The following is a 12,719-nucleotide window of genomic DNA, read 5'->3' on the forward strand; positions in this document are numbered from 1 at the left end:
TGCAGATCATGAAGCAAGACAAGTAAGGCAAATGATAGGGGTACAGTAGAGTGTGGGGAGTGCCTTTTGTGTGGAGTCTGCATGTCCTCCCCATGATTGGGCGGCCCTTCGAAAGACATGCGTAAATGGGCATGCCTTTGTTGAAGGTTGAACATCTAGCTGGCACTTTGGAGTTCGCGAAAATCTACTGCAAATCATTAGCGGACCGGAGTTCCACTGTATCGACCCCTAACAGGGAAAAGCCGAAAGACCAACAACAACAACAACAACAACAACAACTCTGTACAGCATATACACATTACAAGGAATTTAGATTTATTTCATACCATACCCACTACCACTCTAATTACATCCAAATCTACGTAGATATGGCATATCACATAGGGATACTAACATGCAGTCAACAGATACTAATAGTGAGACTCGTGTCAGTTAGCTACCTTATAAATAAGAATAAATAAAATGCCCATGCCATTATTCTGGTACCAAAAATGACCTAAAGGTTGAATATATCCACCAATAAATTTCTGAGTCAGATTCCACAAAATTTGCAGAACCTATTGCAGTTCATAGAGTTCCACGCAAACATTGCGGATAACCAAGTATTCCTCAGGGACATAGAATTATTTAGCACAAAAGAGATTTATCCAGCAAAGTCTGCACACTCTCAAGCAATTACATAAAATCTGTATGTCAAGAAAAGTGTTTCTTAAACTGGGATGTGCCTTACCAATGTACATCCACAGAAATTATACAAGCTCAAATGTAATCAACAAAAAATTACTAAAAGAATAGAAATATGCAGCAGTCTGTCCAGTAAGTGATATTCACAAAAATACAGATATTGTCATAATTTGCATATAAATATCCTCATTAGAAGATATAAAAACTGAAAAGAAATCCACAAAATTTCAAATAAAAAATAATTAATGTGAGGGGCACTCAAAGCCACTTTAAAATGGTTAACATTAACAAATAATGGATGTGGAACATGTGAGGAACACAAGTAATACACACACCCAAGGAAATAGATATGGGTTGAGGGTGAATAAGAGAGACACACAAGAGGTATGATGAAATAGGAAAAACTGTAAGAGAGTCAGATAGACCCAGACCTCCAGCCAATACTTGAATTGAGTTTTTTGGAGAAATGAAGGAACGGAAAGGACACGAAAGTGGAAGAGGGCAAAACAGCAGGTATAAACATATAACAAATATCACAAGACATGATAGACAAAGGTTGGAAATAAGTATAAAGGAGAGGTAGGGTACACAGATAACACATATTCAGACTCTACAGCACAGTGATGGAAAATGGACAAACAGGATAAGGATGCATACCATCCATGGTGCAATGCAGAACTACAGATGTACCTGTACACTGCTCAGTACTGAGATGTTGCAAACTAAGTGACAGTCATACCTGAATGTGTATGACTGATGGTAGTTGTGTGTTGTAGGGAAATAAATGGGGATCAGTGGATATTTACTCTAATCATAAAGTAATCTGACAGCAGTGCAAGTGTAAGCCAAACATCAGCATGGATGAGTAGATCCAGCCAAGGAAATGCAGGAGAAGACAAGAGGAGGATAGACTAGATCCTCCAATTCTACATGTGAAAGGCAAATGACCAGGTACACTGTGAACAACATAACACTCAGTGACCACCAGTACCAGGCATAAATGTATGTCACCACTATTGTTCAAACATTGAACTTCGGTGTAAAATGATCCAGGTAAAACTATGACAGTTACACACACGTCTGTCATTTAGGTTGTGACTAAAAAACAATTGGTTATCAAACATACCTTGCTTAGAACTCAAAGGACAACATTTAGATTAAATCTATAATGTTATTGACAAGAAATCAATAACTATTGCACTTACCTTGCAGATGCGTCATAGTTAATCTGGCATTAATATCAGCATGCCTTATAATGGTTAAAGTTTTCGCCTCCCATACACAATGTACAAGGTTTGACCCACACCTCCAGCCAATACTTGAATTGATTTTTCATGTTCTCCCTGTCGCTGTGGGGATCCTCCCACTGCTGAAATATATGCTGAGTGCTTCCATCTTAGACTCACTCAACAATGGAGCTGTGGGCAGCAGCACAGACTCTAGATCAGTGATGGTGAACCTATGACATGCGCATCAAAGGTGACCCACCATGACGATTTGGGTGACACACCAGCGTTTACCAATACCCAAGTTACCAAACAAACTGAATGAACAAAAATACAAGAAATATGTAACCCTGTACTTATTTATTAAAACTCAGCAACAAAAAAGTCCTTAATTGATTTTAATCAAATCAAATGCAACATGTTCCACATTTTTTTCAGTTCAATTCAAAATTACTATTAAAAGTAGAGTAATATTTTGGTGAATGATTTTAAGCCCAGTTATCAATGCATATATTGTTTTCTCTATTGTAAGCCACCGATTTTTCTTTTACTTTAATAATACATGGCAGCAGCACACGATTGGACTGTATTTTTTAAATAAATGAATATGAAAAGAATTGTTTCTATTTTGTTTGGGAGGGTGGTGAAATGCCAGCAGAGTCAAGATAGGCATTTTTGCTAATTTTTGACACGCCGAGCCCAAAAGGTTCACCATCACTACTCTAGATGGTACCCTGTAGGGGGAACAGTTGTATAGACCAACCACATTGGGCATCTACTGTAGTGTGCAGATAGGAGAACACAGATCACAGGCTACGTGCCATGGCAGGGTTAGCCACTTGATTGTGTGAGAATATGGCTCTAGGTGATTTGTTTGTGTTGACTAATGTTGCCAAATTGCCAGTGATAAGTAGGATGAGAATGTGGCCTACTCTGACCTAAAAGAGGTGTGCCTTAATGTGTGTCATAAGCTCGGTTACCTGAGATAGTTTTGTTGAGTGAAAATTGTTATACTCAATATAGGACAGAGCTTGGAAGTGGATGACATGATGGTAAGAAGAGGCTGGAAATCCTAGGTATCCAGGAGACAAGTGCATTAGGATGGAAGGGCATTGCAGCAGACAACTCCCAAGGATGACAGGCTAGAAGTGGTATGGGAATTGTGGTAAGGAAGACGTTCAGGGGGGTGTCATTAAAATTACAGGGTAGTTTATTTATTTATTATTTATCTGACGTTTGTTGACCAGGTTAGTCTGACTGAGTCTAAGCCCTTTTTCAATGTAGGCCCGGGGGAGTAAAGCTCTATAATTGCAAAATTAAGAATATAGTAATATAGCAACTATAAAAACAACAAGCAAGCTAGTATAAAAAAACATTAAGCAAGTAAAAAACAATTATAAAAACAGAACACAAGATACAACAATATTTAAAGAGTAACACAAGTATGTAGAACACAATCAGAGAATCCATGCAGTATATACATATTTACATCAATAAAAGCAAGCTGAAAAATCTTTTCTGAGAACTCGACTTGAAATTAATTTGCTTGTATTTTTTATAATCTCAGCCATTGCTTCATAGCAGGGTTGTGTTAGTGAGGAAGAATGCATTCAGAGTGCATGCAGACAACAGTTGCAGAACCTACTAGATAAAGAAGGACAACAGGAATTGGTGTTAATGATGGATGACCTGAATGTACATATTGGGACAGACAGAAAAAGATGTGAAATGCAAGCTATGTACAAGGACCTAATGACTCACATACGAACAGTGTTTGGTCTTACAAAGCGGTTCCCAGTGGGCGTGGGTATGCACCAGGGTTCAGCTCTGAGCCCACTGGTATTCATACTTGTGATGGACTACATTAGCAAACAGGACTGAGAGGACTGATCAATAAAGTTGCTTATTCAGATTATGTAGCATTACAGGCAGACTCTGATCAAGAACATCAACAAAAAATAGAGGAAAGGAATGCAAAACTGAAAGCACATGGGATGAAACTGAGTACATATAAGACAGTTGTAATGGCAGCAAATTGAATAAATCAGAACACACTAAGAATTTAGATAGAGCAGAAACTAGTGGAACAGGTTAACAGCTTCAAATTTCTGGGAGGGGTGGTTGAGGAGAAGGGCCGAATAAGGAGGTCAAAGCTAAAAATCAGAGGAGCTGCAGCCAACTGGTACAGAGTGTCGGGTGTAGCGTATGGGCGGCGCAGTGGTGCAGCGGTTAACGTTTTCGCCTCACAGCAAGAGGTTCTCTGGTTCGATTCTTGGCTGGGGTATCTTCTGTGTGGAGTTTGCATATTCTCCCTGTGTTTGCGTGGGTTTCCTCCCACATTCCAAAGACATGCATCTGGAGCATTTCTCCCCGGGCCTTCGCTGAAAACAGGCTCTGTGGAACCTAGTCGGACTTTCCCGGTCAACAAATGTTAAATAAAAAAATAAATAAAATAAAGTATGACAGAAGAATGTCAAAGTTGAAAAGCAAGGTGTACAAAACAGTAGTATGACCCATACCACTGTATGGTACAGAAACCTGGGCAATAAATGCAGAGCACTGTGGGACAGACAAAGAAATGAAAACATAAGAGCAGAAGCCAAAGCAGCTCAAATTACAAAATAGGTCAATGGGAGCAGATTATGGTGGTTCAGACACATGCAGAAAAGCAGAAGGCAATCTGATGAAGAATAAGATTTGGGACAAACAGGAAAAACTCAAGAGGAAATGAGGGCATTAATCAAAGAGGTGGATAGATTTATGAGAGAAGACCTACAACAGTCAGGCATGACTGTCAAAGAAGGTAGGAGAGTGGCAGTGAATAGAGAGAGATAGTGACAGTTGTCATGGTATCCTGACCCCATGTAGAAAATGGGAAAAAGAGAGTTGATGATGATGAAGATGATGATGATGAAGCTGCAAGCAAAAATTATTTTTTAACTTTGTTATGAGTGTTTCTGTGGAAATTAATGTTGACAGTCATAATGCATACCTCTCTCCCTCCACTACTTCTCCACTCTGTGCAAATGCTTGATGCACAGAACTTGATTTTGGGTCCAGTGTTCACCACCTGCAAAAAGAGGAAAAGGATGTAAGCTATGGTGCATGCGATAAATACCGTGAGCTATAGTGTATAATACTAGATAGGTAGTGGTTCTAGTACCACTCCAGCCCACTTGGTGTGACAGTGCCAGAGTGTGTGCATGTGTGTGTGTGTGTGTGTGTGTGTGTGTGTGTGTGTGTGTGTGTGTGTGTGTGTGTGTGTGTGTGTGTCATCCTGCAAATGAATGGACATGCCCTCATGGGCTATCCACCTGCAATGGTTATAACATTCTCTGTAATACAACATATAAATGCAGCAAGCACAAACACAGCTGATGCAGGGTTCAGATCCAGTTTAGTGGATGTATTATGGCCATGGAATTATTTTGTCAGGTATTAGGTGATGTTCACTATGTAAAAAACAACACTGAAAAATAGTGAACATCACATCATCTAGCCTTGACATGAAATACAATTTCACATTTTGCACAATTATTGGTGTGCCACTCTTAATACTGCACAAACATGAGGAGTACTGTATACAAACTGGAGGAATCAAGATTCAAAACTACAACTCTCATCTATATTTGCACTACACCCCTGACAAGTACCTGCCTAGTTAATCCATCTTGACTGTGATTGCATGGATTGATGTAAGTCAAACAGTTTAACTGTATGACTATGCAGAAAAGATTTGATCTAAATTACATGATGGGTAAAAAAACAGTTCAACTTCCGTCATATGCAGAGCATTTGAAACACAAAAACATGCAATCTTGACAGCAAATCAGCACATTGCCTACAGCAATAACAAACAGCTGTAATAGGTTAGAGTCCATTACTTTGCAATAGAACACGTGGATGCACTTGAGAGACATAAATGCACATGGCAGGAATTCACGTTCATCACTGTTGTTTAAGAGGGCAGACAATGTTAAACAAGAATGGATTGTGACATAATATTGTGACAGTCAAAATGTACAGGTAACCTATGTATGTACCAACATGTATATATAAAATCATATTGACCTAGGTATGATGTTTTCAGAAACTTTGCAGATAACCGAGATATTCAGTCACCCACAACCTAAGTTCTACAGGTGGTTGTGCACCACATACATACAAGTTGTGTAAAAAGCTATACTGCAGAACTGAATTAGCAAGTATCTCCCATATCTGTGTTTAAATAGTAAATAAGAAATATCAAAATAACATCAACAATACTTTATATTTATAATTATAACCAGTTCTAACAAAAACACTAACAGTCAATTCACTATCTACTCCACAAATGCTACTCCAATTGCTCCAGTGCCACAGGCTAAGCTATTGGGAATAACCATAGACTCCCACCTAAAATTTGATAGTCATCTGAACTTAACTATTAAAAAAGTACATGCCAAACTGGGGTCACTCTACCGTATCAAACCATTTCTTACCAACAACACAAGATCAGCCATTGCTCGCTCCCAACTTCTATCCACCCTACTCTATGCATCTCCCATTCTGACTAATCTCAACAAAACTGAACTAAGCAAAATGGAAGCTTGCTATAACAGAATTGCCCGTTTTGCTGCAAATTGCTCATATAGAACTCATCATTGTACTGCTTTGAGACAGCTCCACTGGCTTGAACTGCCCAACCTCCTAACCTACAATCAGCTCTGCCTCTGTCATTCTATCTATTACCTCCCCAATAAGTGTCCTGCCCTCAAAACCTAGTACAACATCACTCAGCCAAAAGGCCTCTTAGATCATCAAGCAAACTACTACTAGAAGTCACCAACAGCTACAATAGCTTTGGAGATGCATTATATAGTAGTTCGGTGGCTAAAAAATGGAACTCTGTCCCTACTAGCATTCAAAACACATCATCCAAAGCCTCCTTTAAAGACCTCATCAGGCAACATCTCAAGCAAAGTTGGCAGTGCCATGATTGCTCCCCAGGCTAGTGAAAGCGGATAACATATGCATACTAAATCTAGAGCAATTTATAATAGTTTTTCAATCTTACTCACAAACACTGGCTAATCTACAATGTATGTACTGTACCTGTGTACTATGTATGTATTCTACCTACATTCCAAAGTTCAGCTGTACACCACAAATCTATTACTTACCTTTATTTTTAAATATCTTTTTTGATTGTTCTCTCCACTGTAACTGTTTGTGCCGCATGCCACTGTAAAAACATGTCTCTTGTAATTTGTGTGTATACTGATTATGTCTAAATAACTAAATGTGTCTGTAATTTTTCTTTGTGGAGCTTTTCTCCCCGGGCCTCTGCTGAAAAAGGGCCTTTTCGGCTCAGTCAGACACCCGGTTAACAAATGTAAAATAAAATAAATAAAATAAATTTATATTTGAATCTACATGTATCCACATATATGCATGAAATATTTGCATTGGCCTGTTGCTTAAACGTTTGAGCTAAGTACCAATACATTTCCAGCCATCATACAGAATTACTGTGGGATGTTTCTAGAATCTTGTAGATAATGAAGACATGTGTAGTCATCCAAGACCTAACACCTATAGGCTGTAATGCACCACGTGTAAAGTGGCTATATAAAAAGCTATAATGCATAACTTACAAAAAAAGCATACATCTCACAAATCTGTTATTGTATAGTAAATAAGGAGCTGGCAAAATAATAGCATAAATAATGTACACTGAGATATGAAGCTGCACATCTGTATGAAACATTCACATTAGCATATTGCTTAACATTTTCAGCAAATGGACCTCGTACCCTCATACTTGTACAAAAGTATGGCATGACGAGGGAATCTGCCTTATGACCCTAGTATGTGTCCGTGTTTAACTGTCTTATAGTTGCATAATATTTTACAAACTCTAATATACGTCAGCCATGCTGACCTGCATCAGTCATACATTCATGAAAGTGAGTACAACAAACATGGTTATTATGATAAACTACTCTCTATAATGTAGAGTTTAATAATGTTTACATGTATTACTCAGGAGTCACATATACAGAAATATACTGTGTGATGCTTCTCACAATGTTACAGATAACAGAGAAATCCAAGGTCTAAGTGCTATAGGAGTCAGTGACACATGGCTAATCTAGATGCATAACAAGCTGTACTATAGGATCTATATTATATTCTTGAAAGAAGACAATGTGGAATCTGACATTGTCAACATGAGAATATTGAACACTCAGAATCTCTAGCGTGTAAACGGAAATCTCCGTAAGGGGAGATTTCCATTTACTGCAATGTAGTGTGGTCTCGGAGTTGGTATATTTAAGTAGCAGGGGTGTGGGGGTGCAGCAGGGCTTGCCCCTGTGTTTAAACCCGTTAGGGTACTATTGACTTTTTTTTTTGTTGTCTTTTTATAAGGTCGACGTTTGAAGACATCGACCATATGGTGTCGATCATATGTTGTTTGATGTTTTCATCCTTCGATCTTATAATATAGACCCGTACTGTATAAGCTGCCTAACAAACATAGGTCTTCCATGTTTTATTCAATATTATCTACATAACCACCCCTGTTCAGAAAAGAACCTACAGTGGGATTTCAACCCACACATAGGAGATCAGTAGTCACTTTGACTCATTGCTTAACCATTTCAGCTAATTTACAGAACAGTTCATTAATGATTCTAAAATTAATATTTATGGTATATCATTTACAGCTATATGTAATATGTGTGATGTACGTATGAAAGTACAGTCATGATCAATTTTTATTCAGACTGTGTACACTGGCTCTGTATAGTCACAGACAACTTCAGAAGGCAGCGACATAGTAATGTTAATTGCATTTGCATTATTATTATCAGTACAGACATTTAATACAATTGAAACAGTCTTATAAACAGATATATGTAATGAATACACTTTTTATGATGTAGGTGATAAGGTGTGGATTATGAAACTTACTGTAGGCATCCACTGGCTGGTGTTGGACCTCTGCAACCCTCTGGCAAAGATCCTCTGCATCTTTCTGATGCAGGTCATTATAATAATGATGGACTTGCATGGCAGTCTGGTAGATCCCAGTCCATCTGACAAGCTGTCTCGCAATTCTGTTCCATATCTTGATCATGTTAAAGTTCATAGGGCATGCTTGCATCCTCTATTGATGTCCAGCATAGACAGTGTGCAACCGGGTGCCCTCCTTCTCTAACAAGTTCAGCTCCTGGACACACCAAAGCCTCCACTTGATCAACATCCTCAGTATTGAAGGTGAAGCTGTATCAAAAAAATGCTGTAAGAAAAATGCTAACTGTGGTCCTACTCATTTCGCAGGTAGCAACAGTATGAGCAGTAAATGTATCAAAATCATATTTTAAAGTTGCTGCATATAAGAAGGTATCAGACTATTTGAGGGATTGGGCACATATTGCAGATATTGCAGTAGTTGGGTAGTTGCGAGGAGCACATTCCCATTATGCCAAGCTATTGGTTAATGCACTGAATGTTAAGAACTTATGCAGATGTGTGCAAATGGGATTTCAAAACATTGAATCTTAATGAACCTCATTAATTATGTATGATGCAAATAATACTTAAAAGCTGTGTTCATACAGTTAAACTCACATTAAGGTATTGTTGATTTACAGCTAGCTTCAAAGGTAAGCTGTCACTTGCTGGTATTGCTGTGATAGGTTAATAGGCAGTTACTAGGCTAATGGCCCTAGGGTTTTTACAAGCCTAGCCATGTTATATCCATGTTCCCTAAATGATCGTACTTAGATGGTCGTTATTCTCAGAGCAAGTCTATGATCATCACCGACTGCCGTTGTCACTGAGAGACATTGGTGCTACCCCAGGGTGAATTTGCAGTTTCCCATCCAGCTGTCTAGGTTGTGCTTGAATAGAGTCATTGAGAAGCTCTGCTTCATGTGAATTGAGAGTTTATTCCAGAGAAGTGGCAATCTCTGTGAGTTATATCTGTCTCTCCAGCATGTTCTGTTAATGTCACAGGCTATGTTGCAATCCCTGGAGCAAGTGACTCTTGTCCCATTTGATTTCCGTATGTGCAGCATTTCCATTAGGGCAGGGTCAGAGACTGCTCTGTAGACCAGGCACAAGTTGCCTTTCCGCAGCCTGTAAGATACAGAGTACAGTGACCGGACTTTCAGTATTTCCATATAGGTCATGTTTTTTTGAAGGCCTTGAATTTTCTTGGTGAGAAACCTCTGTGGTATCTCCAGTTGCTGTAGGTGTCTAATGAGGTACATGCAAAGGGGAGCATTGTATTCTGTGATGATCTGATGAGAGTCGAGTACAGAGGAGTTATAACATCCTTAGTTTTGGATGTGATGACCTTACTTATGAGATGTATGAAGTAGACAGCTTTCCTTACCACTGTGGACACATGACAAATGAAGTTTAGATTGTTATCAACCGTGTTCCCAAATCTCACACCACTGGGTATGACCTTATGGGAGTGCTGTCAATACTGTAATTTCCAGGGACTTCCTTTTGCCAAAGGGGATAATAAAGCACTTTTTTGTGTTTAGTTTTAGTCCATGGCTTTGGCACCAATCAGTTGTCTCTGTTAGCCCCTATTGTAATATGTTATTATCATATGGGGTCCTTACCTGGACTTCTAAGAAATAGATTCCAAACAGTAGGGGGCCCAGCACAGATCCGTATGGTACTCCACTGGTAATTAGTCTACTAGTAGAGGTGGAATCCCCAACTTTGACAGTATGCATTCTGTCAGTGAGTCAGATGGAACAGACTGCTTTTATCACATAACTATGTTAACATTAATCTGTATAAATCAATGCTAACAATCCATTTTTTAGCTAAATTGTCTGTAATACAACCTGTCTGTGACATAAAGGAAGGGTGTATAATTGAATAATATGCATTCAGATGGTTAAATGAGCATCAGTGACTAGCTGATTTTCCATATATGCAGTTGTATGGATGAAAGGAATCAGCCCCAGTGAACACTAAAGACAGAATAACAATATATCAGTAGTAACTTCTGATTACCCTGGAATGTCTGTGGTATGTTTACAGAAACCAATGAATTCTGAGAGTTTCCATAAGTTGCATGTTCACTAATCACTTTATGGATATTCTCCGATGCTTAGTCATATATGACCTATAGATATGGCCAGCATATCTTATCTATTTTTGGTTAATCTGTACTGTCTGTGGGAGGTTTACAGAAACCAATGAGTTCCAAGGATTTCCTTAAGTTGTATGCTCACTGATTAGTTTACGGATATTCTCCGATGCTTAGTAATATAGTAGTAGTTGTTATGCATTTAATCTAATATAAACAATATGAGGATGGCTGTGAGTTTTCACTATTTAGAGTGTTGTCATGTAGCCGTGGGCTCATAATAGTTCAGTTTAGTATGAATCACTGTTTTCTTCACTGTTTCTGTACATCTCCCATTTTGTGTGCGTCATGTGCCATATAATGGAGTAACATTTGTTATGATGTGTGTCACTGACAGCATAACCTCAGCTTTGGCCGGCTAAGAACTTGCTATATTCAACTGGACGTATAAGAGAATTTAAGTACCTTTTTCTGCTCTTTTTTTTTTCAAAAAAATACAGTATTTAAATTGATTTTAACTGTGTGGAAGGAATATTAGCTGAACTGGAAGTTAGTCAGTGTTTGCTGAATTTTGTTATTTGCTAGTAATAACAGGTGTGGGGGTAGTCACATTCTTTGATTTATAGGTTCATAGGTTCATACTAGGCTATCTGCCCTAGGGCATTTATAAGCCTAGCCAGAGTGTGTGTGGCTTTCACCACCCCTTAGGATGAGAATACTATACCCATTAGTTTGCTGTGCCTCTGTCCAGCAGTGATACAGAGATGATTCCCAGGGTAAACCTACGATCTCCCATCCACTCGTCAAGATTTCTCTTGAACAGAGTCAGTGAGGGGCTCTGCCTCACATGGACTGGGATTCTGTTCCAAAGTGTAGGGAGTCTCTGGGTGATGAATCTGTCCCTCCAGCACGTCCTATTTATATCCGTGTTGAGGTTTAAGTCTCTTGCTCTCGTGGCTCTGGTGGATTTGGATTTTTTGAGGTGGAGCATGTCCATTAATTCCGGGTTGGGCATGGCCTTGTATGTCAGGCACAGATCACCTCTGAGCAGACGGTATGCGACTGAATAGAGCTGGAGTTTCTTCAGTCGTGCATCGTATGACATATGTTTGAGCCCCTTTATCCTTTTGGTGAGGAACTTTTGGGGTCTTTCCAACTGCTGCAGGTGTCGGGTAAGGTACATTCCGAATTGGGCGTTGTACTCAATCATTGGTCTGATAAGTGAAGAGTACAGGGGTACAATGACCTCTCCTGATCTGGATGTGAATCCCTTCATGATCAGGTGGGCAATGTAGAAGGTCTTCCTAACCACTTTGGCAATGTGAGTGTCAAAGAGAGGTTACTGTCAACTTGGGTCCCCAGGTCCCTGATAACTTCTTCCGTGTTTAATGGATTACCACTTATGTGGTAATTAGGTTACCTTGTTTTTCCCAAAGGGTATGACTATACATTTTTGGCATTTAGCTTAAGGCCATGGCTCTGGCACCAGTTATCCATTTCTATGAGACCTTTCTGGAGGATGTCTGTGTCTGATGGAGTGTCAATTATGGTGCCCAGTTTGCAGTCATCTGCAAATTTTGTCAGCCACAATCCCCTATGTTTGCCTGCACTTCAGAAAAATAAATGCCGAACAAGAGGGGCCCAGGACTGAGCCCTGTGGGACACCGCTCGTGACCGGCTTAGAGTCTGACATGGCACCAGCAACT

The sequence above is a fragment of the Protopterus annectens genome, chromosome 2.part2 (assembly GCF_019279795.1).
Source record: "Protopterus annectens isolate FY-2018-M chromosome 2.part2, PAN1.0, whole genome shotgun sequence".
In the NCBI taxonomy this organism is placed as follows: Eukaryota; Metazoa; Chordata; order Ceratodontiformes; family Protopteridae; genus Protopterus; species Protopterus annectens.